Source organism: Callorhinchus milii, unplaced genomic scaffold (assembly GCF_018977255.1).
Source record: "Callorhinchus milii isolate IMCB2004 unplaced genomic scaffold, IMCB_Cmil_1.0 Scaffold32, whole genome shotgun sequence".
Classification (NCBI taxonomy): domain Eukaryota; kingdom Metazoa; phylum Chordata; class Chondrichthyes; order Chimaeriformes; family Callorhinchidae; genus Callorhinchus; species Callorhinchus milii.
This window is the reverse complement of record NW_024704773.1, coordinates 1,196,582-1,222,473: the sequence shown is the minus strand read 5'-3', so window position 1 is coordinate 1,222,473 and position 25,892 is coordinate 1,196,582. Positions and strand designations below refer to the sequence as shown.

General features: G+C 39.5%; 1 protein-coding gene across 2 annotated transcripts in view; it reads left to right on the top strand.

The window, feature by feature from the left end:
- Positions 1 to 25,892, top strand: part of LOC103182858 (guanine nucleotide-binding protein G(I)/G(S)/G(O) subunit gamma-7) — a 148,236-nt gene that overhangs the window by 85,595 nt on the left and 36,749 nt on the right. For both annotated transcript variants that reach the window (XM_042345185.1, XM_042345184.1), the window contains one exon: positions 11,682 to 11,709. The gene's annotated coding sequence lies outside the window, so the exon portion shown is untranslated. The remainder of the gene's footprint in view (positions 1 to 11,681; positions 11,710 to 25,892) is intronic.

Below are 25,892 nucleotides of genomic sequence, written 5' to 3'. Positions count from 1 at the left end.
TTATCACATAGCCACAAAGTCTTAAAGTGCTTCACAGGAAGTGACTGTATATTTTGTAGGTGAATATAACGAATTTCCACACAGCAAGATCCCACAAACATCCATGAAGTGGGTGACCAATTTTATCTTTAGACAGGAAATCTAAATCTCCCTCACCAGCACTGCTTTCTTCCACCTCAGCCACATTGCCCGTCTCCGACAATACCTTCACCCCATAAGCTGCTGAAACCCTTGTCCACGCCTTTGTCACCTCTCGGCTGCGCTACTCTAACGCCCTCCTCACCGGTCTCCCCTCCTCCAAAATTCAGCTCATTCAAAACTCCGCCGCCCACATTCTCACCCGCACCAAACTCCGCACCCGGATTACTCCAGTCCTTGCCAAACTCCACTGGCTCCCTGTCACAGAGCGGATCAACTTCAAGATCCTCACTCTAGTGTTTAAATCCCTCCATTCCTTGGCACACTCCCCATCTCTCAAACCCACTCTCTCCCCACAGCAGTACCCAATGCCTCCACTCTACTGGGTTCGGCCTCCTCCGTGTCCCCCGAATCCTCCGCTCCACCATCGGTGGCCGTGCCTTCAGCCACTAGGCCCCGAAACTTTGGAACTCCCTCCCTCAATCCCTTCGCCTCAGCCCCTCCTTCCCCATCTTCAGGTTGTGCCTGAAGAGCTTCCTCTTCAACCGCACCTACGGTCACCTTCCCGCTCCACCTGGCTCGGCCTCGGGCTCCGCCATTGTTAAGCCCTCTGAGACGCCGCCCAGTGTGGAGGGCGCTATATAAATGCAAGTTTGTTATTGTCGTTGAAATGTTGAGAAATTATCATCCATCCAGATTCTGAGTGGAATAATTTTTAATGCATAATTGATTTTTGCAGTTCAAATGTTTGCATCTATCCACAGGACCCCAAAAAAACCAGAGGTGTTACTTATTCCCTGAAATATTCCACCATTCACTTTTAATGTATAATTGTCAGTAAAAAAATGTCTCTCTTAGAAAAGAAACCAGCAGTTGGCAACATTCACACAAGGGGAACGTTTCCCCTTATATCAGGTTGTTAGAATGCAGAATGCTTTACCGCATGTGGTAAATCCAGTATTTATTATAATAATAATTATTATATAGTATTATTAAGGTAATAATAACTTGCATTTATATACCGTAGGGCCTATCATGTAAAAACAATTGTCTCGTAGACCACATAACCTGTTTGATTAGAAATAAAGTTATTGTTGTTGTACAATGATAATAATAATTCTTGCATTTAATATTGCGCTTTTCGCATCAGAAGTATAAAAGCACTTCACAGGATGTACAGATTTACTGTAAAGTGTAGTGACTGTATTTTGTAGACAAATCCAGCAGGCTAATCTTCAACAGCAAAATCCTATAAACAGCGAGATTTACATGTTTGGCCACCACTGGTTTAGGCTGACATGCCAGTGCAGTGTTGGAGAAAGTTGATTATCAGAGGTACTGATAATTACTGATAAATCTCATCCTTTGGATGAGATGTTTAACTAAGATCTTGTCTACTTGGTCAGGTGAACGTTAAAGAACCCATGACCATACATAATACTATCAAATTATTGTGAGCTACTCAGATGATAAAGCCACAATCTATTGTGAAACTGAGTAATTGACTCGATCTGTACTGAATTAGTTCCTCTCAGACAGACAACTGTAAACATGCCACACCATGAGCAAGGAAAGGGAGGAAATCGGCCAACATTTCCATTAATGATTACTGTCCAAATGACCTCTGATGTGTTTGGACGTTAAATGAGGAAACTATTTGCTACGATGCCCTTCGGTCAAATAGCCTGCCAACACTAATGGTCTATACTTTGATGTGTAAAGTGCCCACATGGCAAAGATACTAGAGAACTCTACTGCAGCAATAAACAACACCTTCAGAAAAGTAAGAGTGAGGGGGAGAAATTGATCACCTGGATGAGGTAGCAAATGACTGATGGGGTCTTCAAGAAAGAAAGGAAAAAAGATGTTGAAAATAGGGACCTTGACTACATATCCGGTGTAATAGCAGCGATTTATATATTTGTATTATTATTGTTCCCCATATAGCACAGTTGTTTCGCCGAAAAAAATATTTTCCACTACTTTCCTGATACCCAAGGTTAAGGTTTTAGCTTTAGGAGCATTGTCTTAAAATTTAAGGTTGTGGAGAATTTCTGAACATTTTTAAATTAAGTCTTTGATTTACCACCATTCTTTTTGGATGATGAATTTAAGAATTTTCTAAAAGTCTAGATGATCATAAATTTTAGGCCAATGGTTTTAAACTATAACAATGAGGATTTGCAGGCTTGTCATGGGCACCAGTGGAACATCTCCTTAGTGACTATTTTCCTGCACATTCTCTGGCATTGCACTGGAGCGTCAACTTAAACTGTGAGTTCAAACCTGACAATGTCCCCACACAAGGCTTGAATCCACAACCTTCTGACTCGAAGGCGAGAGAGAGCTATCGACTGAGCCAGACAGACGGCTTAGCGTTCATACTTATGAATATGCATATTCTTTTAATCCGGGTATTCACACTTTCTAAAAAGGGCAAAAATTTGCAGTTTGCCCATAGCTTTTGAAAATTTTAAATAAATGCCACAGTTTATAACAAAGGAAAGTAAGCATGTTTGTTTAGAGGATGGGAGGGGGTCGCCTCAAATCCTAAACACAGCTGAGCTCTGGAGTTTCTGCATACACGTGTGTTTTGTTTGGAGCATTTTGATGTGTGAAGCTTCCTTGTTTTCTCCTTTTGTGGTTCCAGTGTTTGGGCCATTCACCCTTGTCTGCAAATGCAGAATCCCTGGAGTCTGGGTGCAAATAGCCTGATTTAACACCCCACCCGGTTTGTATTCTGCCCTGGTTAAAAACATGCTGGGTATTAAAAAGACTAGTAGTTTGTATAAACTTGTACCAACAATCAATTGCTGCTCAAAAATTGTACTTTGCCACAAATCATACAGGGCTATGGGATTAAAAGGATAAAGAGCTGCCATGAATGAATATAATACCGGAACAGATTAAGGGCCTAGTGGCCTACTTCTGTTCCTATTTTTCTGTACAGTCCTGAACTTCAATAGTCTGAAGAAATATCTATTAAGTATGTATTAAAGTGAACATCTTTTAACTGTCTTTGAAAGGACAGCTACTTGAATGGAGCTGGTAAATTTGATGTGTAATTTTTATTCAGCTCCCAATTTGATCTTTTACTTACAGTGAAAACAGCAAAGATGCAGCTCTAAACAATGAGCTTGTGTCTACCACCTGCTGACTTGGTGTTAATCATCATTTATCAGAATTGAACATCTAAGTACCACCTCCTCTGTGGAAACAGCTTGATGCACACAAGAATCACCACAGCTGGTTGCGTCTGTACATTTGAATACTTTCCTTCTTTCAGACCAGACTGATCTGAAATAAAACACCATTAATATGATGCAAGTTGAATCTCACAACATAATTATGGAATAAAAGCTCCTGCCTCTCACTTTAAAATGAACTCTGATAATAGTACATTTGTGTCAGACAATATAATTCAGGCAGAAATTAGTATGAATCATGATCAGCTATGTCTCTGACCACATACAACAGATAGTAACATGTGCAATGTATCATTCCTTTTAAGGTATTTCCTTACACCTGGGAAATGCTTTCAATGTGTATGTGTTTGGGGGGTAGGACAAAACATTTATAGCCTTGCAGTTGATATTTTTGCATTTAATATATTTGAGTTTTGACACATTTTTGCATTGGCTTGTCATACCCAAAGTATGTCCTGCCATTAGAATGGAGGTTTGGCACTTTCATTCAGGAGGGAGGAAAAGTCACTTTGACTGCTTGCACCTTCTATTACCAGCTCACATAGAGATCCAGGTCTCTTTAGAAGCTGAGCTGGTTCCAAGGTGACATGCTCGGAAGAGAATGTTGGAATTAAGTCAAACCTCTGTCTTGGTAGTCCGGTTCCTGAGCCAGCTGAGTCCACAGTACTCAAGAGCACTGTAAACGACTGTCAAGCTCATCAACAGTATTTGCACAGACAGATCAGCCACTGGGGGCCCAGATTCTTCCCACTAATCATTTTTGTAACTCTGCAAGCCAAAGCTCAGATGGATAGCGAAGTCTCAACTAGACAAGGCAAGGGAAGGCTTGCCAGACAAAACTGGTTGCCACTTCTAGCTGGTCAAACCATCGTTACCCCAGCACATTCTTTGGGCTCCACAATCTTTGGCTCTTGCTAATCTGTGCTTAGTGCTCTCTGGAATTAGGTAAGCAATCTGCATCCCTTCCAGAAGAGTGTACATTCCATTCCAGATACAAAGAAAAATCCATGTGCAGGTGATATACATATGTGGAACTGTGTCTGGCTTGGAAACCCTTAAGCTTACCATGAGTGTTGGACACTTGGCTGACCAAAAGTAAAACATAGAGCAGGACTCGTGAATGCCTGAAAGCGCTCAGAAGGAGTTCAGTGTGTCAGAGTAAATGACAAAAAAAAGTAATTTTAAAACATGGGGATCAAGGCAGGTTCAGAGTGCCTTTATAGTGCAGGCAGCAAACACGCATAGTCAAAAGACTTTACGTTCAATCCCCAAACAATTGGGAGGAAGTATTGGACCTCCTGCTGGCCAGCTACAGAAAAGCTGCAGAAAAATTGGCTTTTGAGGTGCCAATCAGGGTGCAAATCCTGATTTTCTGTGTGGAACCTTTTTCCTGTGTGGAATCAATGCAGGAAACAAAGTAATAATATTTACCTCATGGAATTAGGATACATAATTCATTTCTACCACATATTATACACATGTAAAAATCTCACTGAACCATATCATAAATTTTTACTTATCACAAAATGTTAATTCCACTTTGACATTTCGCAGTTGCTGTCTTCACATCGTACTTTGTCCTGGACACTGTGTTCTGCGGGTATATTCCACAACTCGGTTATTTATCCATTGCCATCCAATGCCAAATATCCTTCCTCTTTATTTCCGGGAATACCACATGAAAACCACACCAGATGACTTGCAGCACCTAGTAATAGGTACTCTAATGAAAATACTAGGTCTAAATATGCTACAGAGGAAATTCATCAATTATTTATCTGCCATTTTTTCAGTTGCTGCAACACATTGTGAGCCTTATACTGTATATTAGTACAAGATTCCTAAAAATAACACCAGGTACAACTAATGGCAGAGTTGTAAAGAGCAAGCTGCTACAATTCACAAGGAACAAGTGTAAAGGTCTTATAATTGACTTTCATTTTATGTCCAGAGGTTTAATAAAACAGCAGGAAGAAAGGCCAGTATTCAGCATTAGGAGCTATTTGGCAGGCAGCCTTAAATTATTAATTCAGGTTCTGAAGTGGAGCTGAGGATAGTACGTGCTTTGTATTTATTGACTTTGTGTTTTTACCAATGTACACACTGTGAGCATATGGTTTATTTTGTTTTTGAAGTGCTGTGATAATGCTAATTGATTGTGTGATTAAATATTAATGGAATAAGAATGCGGTTTGACTGACAACAAATTAACTCCTTTGAATTTTCATCACTGCAATATTAATCATAACAATTGCATTTGATAAAGTGTCATTGTAGTGTTTCATGTGAAATATCTGTAAAGTAATTTTCTCAAGCCCATTTGAATCATTCTTGCAAGCAACAAGCAAAATTCAGTACAAATGAAAAGACTGCAGGGTACAATGCAGATGATAATAATAATAATAATCCTTGCAATTGATATAGAGCCATATTACTTTGTTGAATCGTTTCAAAACGCTTCACAGAATATACTGTAAAGTGAATTGACTATATTTTGTGGGTCAAACGCGTCAGCAAATTGCACACAGCGGTGTCCCACAAACAATCATGGATTGAGTGACCAAATTATTATTGTTTCAATATATTTTTTGAAGGGATTATTAACCCCAGAAAAGTGATCCGCCAATCAGCTAACAACCAGGTTTCTACTTCCTGCTAGGTAAACAGATGTGTGCAGTAAGGAAACCTGCTTAAGATTTCACCCCACCCGGGAATTGAACCAGGTCCTATCGTTTGCGAGGCAAGTGCTCTAACCACTAGCCTACACATACTAGCTGGGTTGGTTGGATAAGAACATAATTTCTGCCCACCAACTCTGCTTGGCCACCCTGCAAGGAGCAAATAAAAGTAAATTCAATTATTTATATATATTTAAGTGCATGCATGCTCTTTACAATATATTCTGTGAAGCACTTTATCTGAACATGGAATACTCTGAAATATTGAGGTGAAGAAGATCACAACATTTAAAAGGGATTTGGATAAAATATGTAGAAGAAGATTGAGAAAAGTATGGGGATGGAACAAAATTGTGTTCTCTTATTTTTATAATTCTATAATTTTGTCCTTTAATACCATGATGTCTTTCCATTCCATTATTATCATAGTTCTGGTATAATAACGAAAACAGTATGTAAATACAATGTCAAAAAAATCTTTGTTCTGGTATATTTTCTACGTGTGTTTACAGAAACGCTGCCAGGAAGAAGAATATTTTGACTAAGTCAGCATGAAAATATTAGTTGCTCGGGAACGGTGCTCTCAGTGAGGATGAAGTGACAAACACAAGATTTTAAATTATATTTGTATCCATGCAACACTTTTCATTACTGATTTAAATGTATCTGCAAGCAAAGCCTCCTATTCTTTCCCACCCATCTGTGTGACATTTCTCAAGTAGGGCGTCTGTTCATGTGTGTGCGAGGGGAGAGCGGGGTACTGTAGTGTATTTTGTTTTTGATCAAACAGGTGTCTGACATGCGCAGAAACACTTTCAGCATGCTTAAGAGTATCCAACCAACCAAACTGCTGAGTCCCAGATGCAGTGTGCATATAGAAATTTCTGTTTGTCTGGTCTATGATCTGTGGTGCACCGGAAAAGAGAAAACAAGGGTAACATTACCTGAGGGACTAGCATTTGTATACATTTCTATTGCACCCAGTAACATACTCTGAACTGTCTCTCAGTGACATCTTTCACTATAATTTTCCTTGAAAGAAATAATATTTATAAAAATCCTTTCATTTGATGTAACGCTTTATCGCCTTGCGTCAAAGTACTTCACAGAATATATGAAGTAATATACTATTTGACATCATATTTGACATGTTATATTTGACATTGTATAGATATATATATCGGAAATATTTAACATCATATTTTTTCAGGAATGTAACACCTCCTTCCTGGCATCCATTTTGTTCTGTTTTACTGCAAGAGAAACCTGTTACAATGTGACAGTTAAGCTCCATAAAACGCCAACTTATATTGTAACCAGAAACGATTAAGAATTTCCTGAGTCACCAATTACAATCCTGGTGATGTCACTGCTCATGCCAGTTAGCTTCTCGCGCTAACAGATGTCAAACCTCTGGGTGATCAGGTCACCGGCAGCTTTCTGAGTGCTGCAATCGCACATTGTGCACAGGAAGCTTCTTGCACATCAGCGTTCCAAGACACGACCCCACATGAAGGTTGCTGTGTAAATTCAAGTTGTTGTTATTGCTGCACATATCATACATGTGCAACATGCAGGAAGTGATATCAGACAGACATTATAATAATAATAATAATAATAATCCTTGCATTTGATATAGCGCTTTTCACGTCGGGAGGACGTCCCAAAGCGCTTCACAGAACACACTGTAAAGTGAATTGACTGTATATTTGTGGGCGAACGCGGCAGCCAATTGCGCACAGCAATGTCCCACAAACAGTCGTAGATTGAAAATGACCAATTTAATTATTGTTTTTAGTTTTGGAGGATTATTATTAGGCGTGTGGAGTAAGGAAACTTGCCCAAGGTTTCGCCCTCTGCCTGGAATTGAACTCAGGTCTCTCACTTGCAAAGCGAGTGCTCTAACCACTGAACTACAGGACTCCACGAGTATTTATTTAGTGCACGGGAAGCCAATCCAAGTACCAAAGCCCATGACGGTCCACAGGACTTCCACATTATAACTAAACTCACCTTGTATCAGTGTGCCTTATAACAGTATTCTACTGGATGTAGAGTTATTGTTCCACTAGATTGGGAACATTACTATGTTTTCTGCCCATCTAAGAGATCATTTGTTCCTGGGCAAAATCGCAGTCCATCCTGCAAAAGTGTGCTGCCAGCACACAGAGAGCTCTAGATTGGAGGAGTCACAAAATTGTGGATTCACAGCTTGACTTAAAGAATTAACAATTTTCTATGGCATTATTTTCCTATAGCTTTGCAAAGATGATTTATGCTTTCTTTACTCAATGAAAGGAGCTGTGGTTGATGTTGATACTTTTATTTGCTTTCAAATAAATTGTAAAATAATAGAAAGAAAAAAATTGCTTAATGACACCAACACTGTTGTTTCAGAGGAAGGCCCCATAGAGAGATTCATTCGCAGTATTCATTATTTTTATAAGTTGGCGACTGTAATAATTTATATTACTAAGAATGAGGATTTCCTAGCTATTTGCAAATGATGACTTCTTTGAAAATTATTTTGTAATAATTTATTAAGTGGTCTGCGCTGTCTTTTGTCGCGAGTTAGATTTGCACTTCTTGAAAACAATCATATGTCTGACACTGACTGCTAATTGTCTATTATATCACTGCTTCTTGAATTCTAAACTTCTTATATAAAGTGCTGGTGCTTCACGGTAGATGGTGTTGAGTCATATGTATTCTAAGTACAATACCTCAAAACGTTCTCGGGGAAAGCTCCATAGCCCTTGTATACTATTTGTTTATCCCCTACTTGGTTTCATTTAACATTTATTCTTTAACTGTAAGAATAGCCCATCCCAGCGTAGGGAAGAGGGAGGAAGCTTATCTGGAAACAAAAGGTTGAGTGGAGGGAGCCATTGGTAGAGAATATACCTATACTCCTTTGTGAAGGGATCTCTATCTCCTCTTGTATCTGTGTTTTTCAGCATTTCTCCCACTCATTTCCTGTCTTTCCCTCAACCCTCTCATTCCTCCCCTCCCACTCTCCTCTCTCTCACCCCCTCTCTCTCTCCCCTTGCTCTTACTCTTCCTTCTTCTCACCTACTCCCCTCTCTCTCACTCTCCCTCGTCTACCTCCCACCCTTTTCCCTCTACTCTTACTTACTCACACACTCACCATGTTTCCATAAAGCACAGAGTGAATATATCCACTGGTGTTGTCACAGGGACAGTGATAGTTAGCTGCAATATCCACATTTAGCAGAGGGGAAAATCAGGCAGGATTTGTTGATCCCCTGATCTTACCTGATATCCTCAGCTGAAAATATGTGTGGTCTTCAGGTAAGGACAGGTTCAGGCTCAGCTGTTATCTCACCCCCTCTCCCACTCCCCATGGTGGCTGTCCACAAATTAATTTGAGCAAGATGTCAGAGGGCAGGCGGCACCTGAGAGGTCATAAACCATCACAATTCTTTTGGAAGGGAGGGGGAGAATGTGATATCTTATGACTCTCTATCATTAACGTATCATCCAAGTCTAAGTGCTTGCAAACAGTGGACATTTTACTATCCTATTGATCGAGTCATTTCTCAGTCTTGAGCCAAGCAGGTCCACAGTTCTCTAAGGTAGAGTGGTCCAACTGGCGGATGGGCTGACTTCAGGCACTCCCCCTCCCTCCCACCGTTTCATCTGGTCCACCCACTTCCTCCGTAACCCATAAATTTATGTCTCTGGAAGCAAAACATAAAAATATTGCTTACGCGGCACACAGACATTTCTCAAGTAGAGCATCTGGCCCTCGGCAGCCAAAAGGTTGGACCACCTTGCTGTAAGCACTGTTGATGATCAAACAGTCTGACTGGAGATGTGCAGGGAAACCAGCCTCCAATGCTTCTATTCTTTTGAGAGAGAAACAGAGAGAATGTGTTATTAGGAATGTGTCTATGAAGGAAGCCATGGTGCAGCATGTTGATGTACCATTGAACTGCACTAACCTGTTTAGCAGGGTTCATACCAAAGCTACTGATTAGATCACTGGATACTGGTTGTTTTGTTGATTGTTTTCCTTTTCTTTACCAAAAATGTTTGCAACCTCCTATGATGAGCTTGATGTGAAGGTTAAAGTACCCAACATTTAAATTGACAGGATCAGCAAATTGAGGGGCACGCCACGATGGCACAGCAATATGACATTTGGTCCTGTCAGTGAAAGCACAAATAATGAAAATCAAACCAAAAGCACAAGCATTGACGCATAAAGGTTTGCATTGTATTGCAGCAGGTATGGCATTTGTGACACTAGATGTTTCCATGGTGGCCAGTAAGGTGACGTTAGAGCAACTTTTCCAGAATCTTGTCCCTGACTGATCCAGGAGGTGAGCTTGGCCAATGACTCACCAGAGATGTTATGAAATTAACTGGAGTAACAATGTTCTTTCAGTTCTGCCATCTGAGTTCATGCCCGGCCCACACTGATGGAATGACTGTCTTCTCTCTACCAACTAAATGGGTCTTATGAGGAATGGCATACAGTCTCCATTGTTATCTTTTAAATGAGTTGAGAAAAAAATCGAAGAAAGAAAGAACTTTCATTATTGAGCACCTTAGATTCAGAGCAAACTGGCCTAATAAAACTGCAGAAATGAAGCAGTTCTCTCAATGTATCACAAGAATTTAGAGCATTAGCCTTACCATAAACTTAGCATTCAGCTCTTTGAGAACCTGGCTTCTTGTGTGTCTGGCTATCTGCTAAAATAGATAATAAAATAATAATAATCCTTTCACTCTATATAATGCCTATAATGTTGAAATATCTCAAAACACTTCACTGAGAATTTCAAACAAAGATCCTGTAGCAAAAAAATATTTACAGTAGCACAGTGCAAATCAATGTAAGTACAGTTCTGTATTTATATATATTTTTTAAAAATATATATTTATTTATAAATGTAGTATTCTGTATTTATATTTTCATAGATGTAATTACTAAGGATTTGCATTTCTCATGCCTGTTAACTACTTGCCTCTGTATTATCTTCCTTTGTTCATTGGGACTGAAATCCAAATCCTCTCTACAACCATCAGCAACCAACAGGAGGAATAAGATGGATCTTGTGCAAAATTTGTTTCTTCCTGCTCTACCCAGTTTTCTCTAGTCACTGTGTGCATGAATGGAAACAGCAAGCAACCTATTGGGACAAACCAGATTTATGTCTGCAAAGGCTGGCATTGAGATTTCGGTCCACAATATGACCACATTTAGTTGTGGCCAACTCATCATAGTCTCCATTGTTTCTGAGGTAGCAAAGAAAGAATGAAAACTTACATTTTTATGTACCTTATTGCATCAAACCCTCTCAAAATCTTTTGCAGTAATTAATGTAAAGTGTAAAATTAATCACTACACTTTACATTAAATACTGTAAAAGACTTTGAGAGGTTTTGATGCATAAGGAACATAAGCGACTAATTTAATGGATGAAATCTAGCAGTTATTGGAAGAAGAATTCAGTGCTGACCCAGAAAAGTAGCAAATGATTGGAGGAAAACATTCACTATTATGAACTGTATTTAAAATCCCCTTTGTTATTCAAAATTGAATTATTGCATTTTTTAAAAATAAATTGTGTATTTTTTTTGGCAAGATGTAATATTAATAGATTTTTCTTCAATCTTTCATATGTTACAGAGAGCTTTCCTGGAAACAAAGGAGATAGGTATGTAGTTTGTTATTAACGTAATGTTGAACAAGTGAAACATTTGTTTCCTGGCAGAGAATGGGCACAACATGAACGTGACTCAATTAAGAACTCGCAGAGTGATTCAGTGTTGTATGTGTAGGTGTGAAAGCTGTCTTATTTGACATACACACAACTCTTTGTCTTCCCTTTCAACGTAAATAATATACTGTAAGAAGCAAATATCTGCTATTGATGTCATTAAAGATTTATGATAATGCATGAAGTATGACTCAAGATACTGCATAAAGTAGATATATATATATGTAGCAAACGCACAGTTCCTTGGATTTTTCCTCAGTGAAATGCATTTATCAAGGTCCTGAACAATTTCGTAAATTAACCTTTTGAAATACCCACATGGTGAATCAATTTTAGTGAAGAATCACTCATAGCTTTAATTGTACTGTAAACGCTAGGTGACTAAAGGCTGTGGCTCTAAAGTGTCAGCTTTTTGAATGATCTATATTTGGCATGAAGGTTAGCACTATAATTACAGGTAGGTGCTTTTATTGTGCTTGTCACTCTGAGATGTCGTAGACTTCATAAAAGCAATAAGATGCTTTTGATATTCATCTGCGCACTTTAAAGTGCTTTCAGTCGAGGACATGAGCTATTCCGGGTCTCTTGTGATTTTTATAACTCTCTCCATCATTTCATGGACTTGTATTTTACCTGCATCAGTTCAGTTTTGGACAGTGCTGTCCTGAGATCTGACAGTGGACATAATGAATAATCCTGAAATGTTTTTTTCTGGGAGTTTAACCATTGATGGAAATGCAGCTTGTTGTTGAAGCGAATTAACCATTTAATAGAAATACACTGACTTGCTAATAAGCTATGCCGGAGCATGTCAGGTGTAGGCTTGTGCTGACCGGTATCCCAAGTTTCAACCTCCTGATTATGGCTGTACTGTCAAAGGAGAGGTTACGATCGGAAGCCAGTTAATTGGAAAGGATATTGGAAGATTTAACTTAACAACTCTAACATTTCTACCAGAGTGGCATTGACCAGAGTCCTAGCAACACATTACTTATCAACCAGCCCTTTTGTCAGTGAATGGTGTGCAGTGCAGAAAAACGGGGTCCAAACCTTTCTTCCCCTACACTGGTGGGATGAAAGGAATGGCTTTTGTTTGAACTTTCAGACAAGTAGTTTTAACAAATAATTACAAATGCTGTGTTATTACAACAACAGAGAAAGTTGAGAGGAGGTCTGATAGTTGTATTCACAACTATGAAGTGTTTTGACAAGGTAAGCAGGGAGAACCTATTTCCATTTTTTTTGAGTCAGTAACTAAAAGGCTTGAATTTACTGTGGAGTCCTGTAGCTCAGTGGTTAGAGCACTCGCCTTGCAAGTGAGAGACTTGGGGTTGATTCCTGGCAGGACGAAATCTTGGGCAAGTTTCCTTATTCCACATGCCTGATAATAATCCCTCAACAAACAAAATAATAATTTGGTCACTTCAATCCATGACTGTTTGAGGGACACTGCTGTGCGCAATTGGCTGCCGCATTTCGCCCACAAAATATACAGTCAATTCACTTTACAGCATATTCTGTGAAGCGCTTTGAGACATCTAAAAGATGTGAACAGCGCTATATCAAATGCAAGGATTATTATTATTTATGATCATCATGAAAAAAGACAAGGGAGAGATTAGGTGACATTTTAAATGTTATTAGGACATGGAATACCCTGCCAAAAATGCTGGTTGAACAGAATCTATAATAGTTTTTCAAAGGGAATGTGGCTGTTCTTCCACTCTGATATTCATGTATTCATCAGTGAAGACCCCAGTCTGGTCCTTGCCTAAACGATGGGCTTTTGCTACCAGTAGTAGATAATGGAAAAGAAAGTGGTCATTTTTGTGGAGCGCCCCAGCATGCCTTCATTCGAGTAGTCAATGAGAGGAAGGAAGAGCAGGTACACATCAAGAAGCAAGAAGATGGAAAGTGTGGCAAGAGTTGACCTCCAAGGTGAATGCTACAGGTATCATCCGGAAAATTTCTCAAGATTAAAACAAATCAGCTCGGGACAAGTTCAAAAGTAAGTTTCTTTACTTCAAAAATAAAAAAAAATGCTTTTGCATGTGTCCCTTGCTTTGTACAGAAACAACAAGTAAATGCAGTATCAGTTTAATGCCTATTCGTCCAGATGCTGTGACCATTGACAAACAGAAAATCTGTGCATGCACAATTACCGTAGTTATTCACTTTATTGATCCAGCCATGTTACTGTCTTGGTTGGTACAATAATAACACTGTGTTTTCTCTGCAGCCAAACTCCTCTGCAACCAAATAGCTATGAGGGAGGGGACAGTTAACCCAGAGAGAATAAACCAGCATTCTTCCCCCAGTTTTTCAGCCAAGACTCAATCAGTGCAATTGATGACTGCGAACAAAGGCACTAGTCTAGCTTTGATGGTGAGAAACATGTGTGTAATTGGCAGGTATGCTTTTCAGTCACTCTGAATTTGTCCTTTATAAATGCATATGAACTATGTATTTTCTGTTGGGCAACTAATCAACAACATTATCCTGGATGATGTGTATTTATATCCGTACCTGTCACTGCAACACTGATGTTTCTTTTTTGTGGTATTTCCAGATCCTCAGAGCCAGGCAGAACTGAAGAGATTTAAGGCCTGCTCACCCCTTCGCCATCTGATGCACGTCTTAAACCCCTTATTCTCTGATTCACAAATGGTGTATCACAAATTGCTGAGCGGGCATCATGCCTAATGCCAAGAGGGAGCTTCCAGAGGTGAAGACATTCCATCTGAGGAGAGTAATGTAGAAGACCTTGAGTGAGGCAGTGAAAAGACTGACTGGGGGGCAACAACTACAACAAATGACATTTGTATAGTGCTTTCCACGTTGAGAGGATGTCCTAAGGCACTGGACATTCAAGGATTTGGACCCAGGCTTGGGGTTGGGATCAGGAGGGGTGTAGGACAGGGAGAGTAGGGGTAGCAGGTTGACCGAAGGCACGGTCGAAGAAGAGTATTTTGAGACACTATACAGCCGCATGGAAGACATCTTACAAACTTACAAATCTGACATAATGCTGAATGTTTTGGAGAGCTGCAGTATTCCATCTGTTGGGAAAGTAATACATAAAATTCCTATGAAAATGATTTAAAGGTAGCTGTTATCTAGCCTGGGTTCCAACAGAGGAACCCCCTAAACTGCAAAGACAAGAAATGAGATGGTGCTGAGGCCACTGCTCCTCTCTTACTTCCCAGTGATTGTTCTTCACCAGAAAGCCTTAGAACTAGGAGAAAGCAGGACACAGCCGGAAGCCTATTTTACTGTTATCAACAGTGGAAAATATCCGTTTACCAACAGGTGTAGTACACGAATGTCTCAGGAAAACCTTCACAATCTGTCACTTCATTTTCATTTGAAAACCACAAAAAAAAGTGCAAAGTAAATCTACTTTGATCCTACACTGAGAAACAATAGTGCCACTGAGACCATGTCAATATAGGTTGGAAATCTTCAAACTGCCATGTTTACACTGTGTGCTAATGTACACTGAGCCCAATGCAGATTGCATGACAAGTTTCTACAGCTGCATAGTGTGCGTAGATCAGTAGTTTAATAAAAAGTAGAAATTATTTGGCGCTGGGGATGCATTGGAATAAGGGTTGTACATCTGCAATTAGGTTGAAGATGATTGATTTCCCAACTATAGCAACAATGACAAACCACAATAGATCCCAGCATCTTTTTCTCCTCTCATTTTCTCCTTTCCTCTTGTATCTCTTGGTTTCTGCTTGCATACAATTAGTCAAGCCCGCGACAACTTCCAGTACCTCACGTCAGTGGCTGTTCACCATCTGTGAGCCTGGATAGTGGGTGATGATGGGCTTTTGCAACCAGCCCAGGATATCTAACCTGATATCCATATACATGCATGGGTACTGGACCAGGGGTACTGGATACAGTAATGATCGGGGGGGAGGGAGGAGGACCCGAGCTGATGCTCCATTTTCTTAACCCAGAGGCGCTGGGGACAATTGTAGTAGTCACCTGCTATCCCAGCTAAAATAGGTTCTCAGCATAGATTATGGAATTGAACCTGCAACTTACTAGGTGTGTTTAGCCTTGTGCTACTGTAGGCAATGTTTTTTTCCCACTAGCTAAGTACATACCAGAATATTGGCAGCAAAACACCTAGTAACATTGACGGCATCCTCATCACCCAGAAGTTGTCCATTTTAGTGTGAAAAACTGGCTGGCACATGGGAAGTGAGCACACTGATTGCACATAGTTCAACCATATTATAAGCAAGTTTGGCTGTAGAAGCGTGTTATACCGGGAGTGCTTTGTGGTCGGGCAAAGGAGAAACATTGTTTCTCAATGGAACAGTATTTGAAGGAAACAAATTTAGGAAACGTATGTGGACATAACATAAATGGAAACGAAACCTCATGGAAAAAATCACTCCTTTTATTTCATCTTTCCATTTTCTTAACCCCTGGGTGTTTTGTGCTTGCTTGTTTATGTTGTACCGTGGTTTTTTAATATTTCAAAGAGCTTTGGATATGTGTTAGCGATGTGAAGTGCACAGCAGTGAGCCTCCAAGCCACTAATATTTTAAAAAAATGAAAAGTGAAGAAATTCTCCAAGCTAACTATAATCATGAGAAGTGTGACATGTCGTGAACATATAACGTTTTGGATTTAAAGTACAGGATTTAAATTACAGGTTTAAACTACACTTCCAGATATTTCCTTAAATTTGTAGTGCTGTACAGTTAGTTGATCCATAATTAAACCTTAGAAGCTAAATATACCTTACACTGGGGGAACTGGTGGGATAGCATGCTGTTCTTTTAATTTTGGAACCTGGCCTAAATCCAGACTCATGGGATTAAACTCTTTATTTCTCTCTCTCTTGGCTTTAAAACTACAACATAAATTTAATTTCAACAGATCTATACACGCAATGCTGACCTTTATCTCTGCTGTCAAAATGCTAATAAACTTTAAAAAAAATTGGGTGTATTTTTCTTCTTTCCTCTCTGAATATAGTGTAATTACAAACCAACTGAATTATGGTGAAACTTTAATTTATACCTTCAGACCTACTTTTCTAAGATGTACATGCACTTTTCTATGATGTTGCTTGAGGCAGTGGGAGGGTCAGTCATCGAAGGCAGTTTGTGTTAGGAATGAAGGAGGGGATGACCAGAAAAAGTGGTGCAGAGTTGCAAAGGTCTGGACAAAATTCAGCTGAGACAAAGCAAAAGCACTTGATGAAAATAATAACTGTCAGCTCAAAATGGTGTTAAAAAGAAGTCTTTAGAGCAGGGGTGCTCAACCTTTTTTGGGTGAAGAGCTACTGGGAGAAGTTTTGAATACACAGTGGGCACTCTATGAATTTACGTGTATGAACCAAACTGAGTAGTACAGAACAAAAGGGAATAAAACTCAACTTAAAAATTAGGGACATTATATACATGCATACTATGTATGTGTATAACTTTTAAAATCAAACAAAGTCAATTTAGTTACTATTAATGTGACATCTGGAGCTCTGTGGAGTCCTGTAGCTCAATGGTTAGAGCACTCGCTTTGCAAGCAAGACACCTGGGTTCAATTCCAGGCAGAGGGCGAAACCTTGGGCAAGTTTCCTTACTCCACACGCCTAATAATAATCCCTCCAAAACCAAAAACAATAATAAATTGGTCATTTTCAATCTACGACTGTTTGTGGGACATTGCTGTGCGCAATTGGCTGCCGCGTTCGCCCACAAATATACAGTCAATTCACTTTACAGTATATTCTGTGAAGCGCTTTGGGACGTCCTCCCGACGTGAAAAGCGCTATATCAAATGCAAGGATTATTATTATTATTATTATTATCTGGCACTGCGTTTCTTCCACCAATATGTTGAAATCTGGATTGTATGATGAGCTTACAGCTTGCAGGCAATCATTTAGATGTGAATCTAAGTCTGGATCTGTATTTTTACTTAATGTACTTCATATTGGCGAACAGTGACTTGTAGAGGTACATTGATCCACAGCAACAATTTATCCTCAATGCTGCACTTCTTAGAAGATAATACTTATTTTTGTCAAGTTTCCAGAAGTTATCATCTTTTGCATGGGACCGTAGAATAATGTCACTTTGAATGTTTATGATTTCAAGCTCAAGTTTTCCGTTGTCAGCTTGAAACAATTTTTCAATAAATGTTGCAACCTCAGAGACATCAACTGTAATAATAATAATAATAATCCTTGCATTTGATATTGCGCTTTTCACGTCGGGAGGACGTCCCAAAGCGCTTCACAGAACACACTGTAAAGTGAATTGACTGTATATTTGTGGGCGAACCCGGCAGTCAATTGCGCACAGCAATGTCCCACAAACAGTCGTAGATTGAAAATGACCAATTTTATTATTGTTTTTTGGTTTTGGAGGGATTATTATTAGGCTCTGTGTGGAGTAAGGAAACTTGCCCAAGGTTTCGCCCTGCCTGGTAGGGCAGTTAGGGCGGGGGATGTGGAGCAGACCGGAGCCAGAGGAACGGAGGGTACAGGCAGGTAAGTAGGGGGATAGTAGGTCAGAGAGGTAGGAGGGAGCAAGGCCGTGAATGGCCTTGTAGGTGAGGATGAGGATCTTGAATTCGATCCTCTGGGGGATGGGGAGCCAGTGGAGGTGAGCGAGGGTGGGAGTGATGTGGTCCTGGTGCGGGACAGTACACGAGCTGCAGAGTTCTGAATGACCTGCAGCTTGTGGAGGGAGGTGCCGGGAAGGCCGGCGAGGAGAGAGTTCCCATAGTCCAGCCTTGAGGTGATAAAGGCATGGACCAGAGTTTCAGCAGCGTGAGGGGTGAGGTAGTGCCGTAGTCTGGCGATGTTCCGGAGGTGATGGAAGGCGATGCCAGTTGTGGCGCAGATATGAGGAAGAAAGGACAGCTCAGGGTCGAACAGAACCCCAAGGTTCCTGACTGCTTTGAGAGGTGGAGAGTGCAGCCTTGGATGCTGATGCTGTCAGCGCCAGAGAATTGCTAGAATTGTTAGAAGCTCTTCCTTCATTGTATTATCACTGAACACCATCCTAACTAATACTACTAGGGTGTCTGACATGTCCATGGACTCATCAAATTGTAATGAAAAGTAGTCACATGTTTGAAGGTCACTCATCAACTGAAATCGTATACTTTGTAAATTAGACTCTATTTGCCTTGTTACAGTGTTATGTGACAGTTGCAAATCATTTATCAACAACACGATTTCCGTCTTATTGCTAAAACCTTCAAAAAGAGAGTCTGCAGCAGACAGCATTGCCTCCTTCACCAGATCTCCGTCTTCAAAAAGTTTGTTCCTTTTAGCAAACACATGAGCAACTTTAAAAGATGTTATCGTACAATTTTTGACTTATGAACGTGCTTGGTAAAAAAACAACTGTTGAATTGCAAATTCAGAGTTTAAATCACTCACTCTTCTTTCTTACAACAGAATTGTGTGGGAAATCTGTATCAAAGTCCTTGTGATTCGTTCGAAAGTGTCTTTCGACCTCATGTTTCTAGGGTACTGCCACACTAGCACAGCACAATAAACACACACACTTTCCTTTAAAATTAACAAAACAGAACTGCTCTTCCCATTCACTGTTGAAATTGTATGTTTTTTGTCTTTTGGTAGATCCACTCATATTAACTGAAAACACAAGGGCTACACTGACTTTTAACAATCCCAGTAAAACGGCTGAAGCTAGACTAGTACAGACCACGCCTGCTGTTGGTGACGGGCGGTCGTTGGCGGGAATTGGGCCGGCCAGTCAGGTTCTCGCAGGAAAACCCTTCCACGGGTGCTATAGTGCCAGCGGGCATACAGTTGGGCACCCCTGCTTTAGAGCATCACTTCTGTTGATTACTGTGACACTGAAATCCAAGATTAGGGACCAAGATTTCAACTCAATTATAGCAATATATTCACCTTACAACAGCAACAATTTACATTTATATAGTGCTTTTCGTGTTAAGAGAACGCCTTAAAGCACACACGTAGTTGAATGGAGCCCAAGTTCGGGGGTGGGGGAGCTAACTGAAAGAGTGGTCAAAAAGATGGGTTTTAAGGCTGGTTTTAAAGGTGGGGAGGGGACTCCAGGATGAGATTCCAGATATTGTGGTCAGGATAGCTGAAAAGTCACCACTGATAGTGGAGTAGATCATGGTGAGTTTACAACAATAACTCGCATTTATCTACCGCCCTTCACTCAGGGTAGTGTGTCGGAATCACTGAGCGAACGTAACAGCCAGGGTAGTAGGGTTTCAGGGAAACGTATAGCAAAACATAATTAGAAGAAAGAAAGAACTTGCATTTGATAGTGCCTTAGATTCAAAACAAATTGGCCTTAAATTTAATGATTCAGAAATGAAGTGCTTTCTCAACGAACAGCATGAATTTTGAGCATTTGCTCTTGACATTTCAAAGTTGTTTGACAAAGCTAAGAATCCAGCACTTTGAGAAGCTGGCTTCTTGTGTGTCTGATGATTTGCTAAATCAGATAATAAAATAATAATAATAATCCTTGTATTTGATATAGTGCCTATAACATCAAATAAAGTCAAAGGGCTTACAGGGAATTTCAAAGTGGTTGTATTGTGAACGAAACAGCCAATTTCCTCACATCAGTATCTACAAACAGCTGTGAAGTGAATGACCAATTTTATCTGGGGATTGTCAACCAGGATACTAGAAGAAACTCCTTTCCCTTTTCTAATAGTGCCACAAGATTGTTAAGCAGGCAGGCAGGCAGACACACCTCTGTTTAACATTTCATCTGAAGGACGTTTCCTCCAACAATTTAACGCTTTCTGACAATGCCACTGATTGTCAACCTAGATTGTGAGCTCAAAGTCCCAACATGGGGACACTACTACTTTCTACCTCTACTTTCTAACCCAGCAGTGAGAATGCTACCAACTGAGCTTGACAGACACTAGATGACCAGTTTACACAACTAATTCAAGCAAATAATAATAATAATATAATAATAATCCTTGCATTTGATATAGCGCTTTTCACGTCAGGAGGACGTCCCAAAGCGCTTCACAGAACACACTGTAAAGTGAATTGACTGTATATTTGTGGGCGAACATAGCAGCCAATTGCGCACAGCAATGTCCCACAAACAGTCGTAGATTGAAAATGACCAATTTAATTATTGTTTTTGGTTTTTTGGAGGGATTATTATTAGGCGTGTGGAGTAAGGAAACTTGCCCAAGGTTTCGCCCTGCCTGGAAACAAAGCAAAGCCATGTTTTGACAATGGGAATTTTTTGACTTGTTCATTGGTAATTTCATTGTGCCTTTCTGTGATTCCAACACCTCGAGGGTCCAATTTGTGAGTAATTTTCCTTTATTACTGTTTTCTTACTGTGTTACCCATGTGTATTGCTTAATATGGAAAGCCACTCTGCAATGCAGTCGTGCTGTTCTTTGTTTTGCAGTTTCATTTAATCGGCCTTTCTTTTGTCTGGCATTTTTATTTGTACTTGAAAGGCTTGATGTTTGCTTAGGCATCTTTATCTTGTTCCAGCCGCTTGGCTTTGTCTGAGTGCAGGCGTGCCACAGCGCTACTGGGAGTCGGCATGGCCACCAGGTGTAACTGTAGTGTGTTGTGTGTGTATGCCCATGACACTCCCAAATGCAAGGCCTTTCTGATGAGGTATAAATGTCTCTATGTCAATCAGTTATTGGGATCTGAGCTGACACAAGACAGACCTTGTTGCTTTATTAGTATAGAAAACTAATTCTAGTTACCACTGCCTGGCCCTATCGACTCAGTAGCCTCAATATGCTCAGTTCACATAACGTTTTCAGTAAAATCTAGACGATGAATTCTCTTGTGGTGACCCCTGAGCATTGATCCTGCCAGGATTTTGAACTGCTTTAACCTGCTGTCGGTACCTCAAACATGTTTTGCTCAGTTCTTTTAATAATTTCAATAGAAATCTACCCTGAATAGAGCAACGTGGAAAGAAAGGCCTGAAATGCAGAATAACACCCACATTTCCATTTTTATATCAACATCAGTGATAAGGTTAAGTATAGGTAGGTTTTTTGTCCAACGTGTTTTCTTTCTTTTTTCCAGTCCCTGTTTAGTGATTAATGGAAAAAATATGGAGCCTTGACTTACAACATTAAAGTCAACCACGCTGCAGAATGTTCAGTTCTCTATACTGCTCAGCTTAAATCTCCTCTGAAGCAATACATTGGGGTCTAACATAAGATTAAAAATTTGAAATTTCTTACATTCCCCATTTTTATAAATATGCAAACTCACCTTATAGCTAATTAATCCCCCCGCTCTCATGGTCTCCCCCAATGTGCCCATCTTTTAGAGACAACACAATATGGTATAGTAATAATCATATTCCTTAAAATTGTTCCCTTGAGAATATAAAAGGATTTTATTTATATAAAATTAATTACTTGTTACTAATCTTATTTTTAGTTTATCTTATTTTATCTCAGTTTATCTTATTTATTTGTTTGTTTATTATTCATAGAGTATTACAGCACAAAGGGAGACCATTTGGCCCGTCATGCTTGTGCCGGGCTTATTATATTTTAGTTTTCTCAGATGCAGATCCTTGAGTGTCCAGTGACATAGGATGCCCTTCTGACGTGAAAGGCGCTATATAAATGCAATTTTTTGTTGTTTTTCCTTAATTGGATCTACATTATGCTTCCACTTGTTTTATGTTTTATGAAGTTTGTTGTAACTTATTGTATTTTGTATATCAAGTTCAATATAAAAAAATCGTTTAAAGTATCAAATCTGAAATTCTCCAATGTGACAGTGGCAACTGCATTCTCAAAACCATTGTACATGTGGTGTTCAGTTAGTTTGAAGATGATGACTTTACTCGAGTATTTTATTTAATTAACAAAAGCTGTGGTCCTGTTAACTGGAATTTGATTATTCAACCCAACTTCACGGACATTGGCATTGAGAACGCTGTTAGGTATCTGCACACCTAATAAATTCATATTTGATACTGTTGGAATTTCTAAATTCAAATTGCTATCATAAGACCCATATTACACGTGGAAAGGCCAGCTTTATGTAGCCAGGATCTTTGTGTCATCAATGTTCCCTGAAAGTTTGGGGTTGTACATGCAATGTTTTTTTGAATATAGTTTGTCCATAGTTACAGTGGTTTGTTTCATGTTTAGAATTGACTGTTTCTAGGACATTGTTATGTGCAAAATTGGCTGCCGTGTTCGCCTATTTACATTTTACAGTACAATCCATGCGGCGCTTTGAGACATCCGTCCGACGTGAAAGGCACTATCTCAAATCTATGGATTATTATTAATAATTATTATTATTAATTTTTTATATGGAGTGCAACAAGCTTGCAAGCAGCACATTAGACCCACCCATTCAATTGTTCTATGGAGGAACAGAACATGATACATCAATGTTCATTCAGATTTTGGCTTGATCAAGATTGGTTCAAAGTTCAATATGCAAAAGCACATTCATGATGTAGTTGATGGAAATAAGTAAATGTTTGCTTAATACATGAGGCAACTCACTTGGCACATTCCAGAATTTGCAGGAAATACACAGATACTTGCTGAAATGTCAGTAACTTGGGGACAAACTGTTTGTACCCTTGATTGGAACTTGATTGGAGTCCTGTAGCTCAGTGGTTAGAGCACTCGCTTTGCAAGTGAGACACCTGAGTTCAATTCCAGGCAGAGGGCGAAACCTTGGGCAAGTTTCCTTACTCCACACACCTAATAATAATCCCTCCAAAACCAAAAACAATAATAAATTGGTCATTTCAATCTACGACTGTTTGTGGGACATTGCTGTGCGCAATTGGCTGCCGCGTTTCGCCCACAAATATACAGTCAATTCACTTTACAGTGTGTTCTGTGAAGCGCTTTTGGGATGTCCTCCCGACGTGAAAAGCGCTATATCAAATGCAAGGATTATTATTATTATTATTAAAGGGAAGAAAAAAGACACATGAATCGTATCAGTGTTATTTTGACTGAATAGTGAGGTATGTGCTGATGTGTGGCACAATGCCTGCACATTATGGACGTTCAAGTTAAATCATAAATCAAATGTCATCCTACCTGCAAAACAAGTGCTTCCAAGGATAAAAAGAGAGCATTTTTGAATGTCACTTCAAATATCTCAGGGACTACAATCACATGTCTACCCTACAAAACACATCAAAGAAAACAGCTTTGTAGAATAACCACAACTGTAATTTGGTAAACTACAAAAAACATGAATACACTCAAACAACCATTTTATTTAATCGCCACACAATCATTAAATTACAAGCCTCTGTTCAAATTAGGTCTGCCACATGGGGATTGATTTAATTATTACAATTTATGATGGTTCCTCCCTTAAATCTGGTTAGAGGCTCTAACCCATTGCTCTTTTATTAATTGACACATCAAAAGTGTCCATTAATGTTTGGAAGTCGGTGTGGAGTGATATTTATAAAGCTTCTAAAACATAAAAAAAAGAAAATAAATGATTCACATCAAACAGATACAAATGAAGGGATGGTGGCAGCTTTTGAATTTGTAGAAGGAACTGGTATAACTTGAAAGGTTTTACCTGTTTTTGTAATCACCCTAGACCAGAGGTGGCAAAAGACGGCCCACGGGCCATATCCGTCCCGCGAAATGATTCTACCTGGCCCGTCATTGTGTCTAGCAATAGAAAAAATTATAGTTCGTTCAGTCCCATAAAGTCGCACAAATTTTGCATTTGAATCTGACCAGGAACATCAGCCAATCACACTGCTTAATTGTGCGCACGCTCCCTTAAGTGTTGAATCAGGCTGACGTCAGAAATGTATGGATCGGCAAATTTTCAAACGTGCGCAGCAACCGCGGCGATACTTTTCACTGAAAAGGACGTTAATTCAAAATGAGTTTATCAAAGAAGCGGAAAGTGGACGCTGAAGCCCAAATATTCAGCAAAGAATGGACTTCTAATTTTTTTTTTACCAGTGTGGGTGGAAAAGGTGTGTGCTTAATTTGCAAAGAAAGTGTGGCAGTGCTCAAAGACTACAACTTGAGTCGCCATTTAGAGAGCAAACATGCTTGCAAATATAAGAACGTTTCTGCTGAAGAAAAAGCAAAGAAAGCTGATGATGGTTGTTCGAATGCAAAAAGAGCAAAACATTTTCACAAAACAATTTGCATCCCAGGATGAGATTACAAGAGTGAGTTACGTGATTGCACACAAAATCGCCAAGAACAGCAAACCATTCTCTGAAGGAGAATTTATAAAGGAATGTATGGTTGACTCTGCCTCGATTTTATGTCCAGACAAGAAAAAACAGTTCGAGAGCATTAGTTTGTCAAGGCGAACTATTGTGAAACATGTCGAGGATATCTCTGAGAACCTGTAAGTAAGCAATTGTACATGTTTTTCACTGGCACTCGATGAGAGTTGTGATGTGAAAGACACAGCCCAGTTGATAATTTTTATTCGAGGTATCACCAAACATTTTGAGCTCACAGAAGAATTGGCATCAATGCCGTCAATGAAAGATACGACAACTGGACTTTTTGGAGGCAGCAAATAAGTGTATCTTAAAATTAAGGAGTGGAGTAGAACAAAATGGTGAATGTGACCAGCGATGGAAGCCCAAATCTGACAGGCAAAAATGTTGGGTTACTGAAAAGAATTCAAGATTAAGTCAAAAGAAACAAATTGAGAACAGAATATTGTTTTTTCTACACTGCATTATCCACAAAGAGGTCCTTTGTAAGCGTGTTCTAAAATTAAGCAATGTTGTGGACACAGTTACGAAAGTGGTCAACTACATTCGAGCAAGAGGATTAAACCACAGGCAATTTGTAACTCTGCTTGACGAATTGGAATCCGAGCACACGGATGTAAAATTGCTTAGGTTAGGAAAGATCTTGAAAAGAGTGTGGGAACTGAGAACAGAGATTGATTTATTTTGGGCAATGAAACAAAAAGATTTGGATTTCCCACAATTGAATGATGTGAATTGGCTCTCTGATTTTGCACTTGTCATTGATATCATGGGCCACATGAATGAACTGAATTCAAAACTGCAATGGTAGGGGGCCTTTGTGCACGATTTGTATTGCAGTGTCAAGTCATTTATGACAAA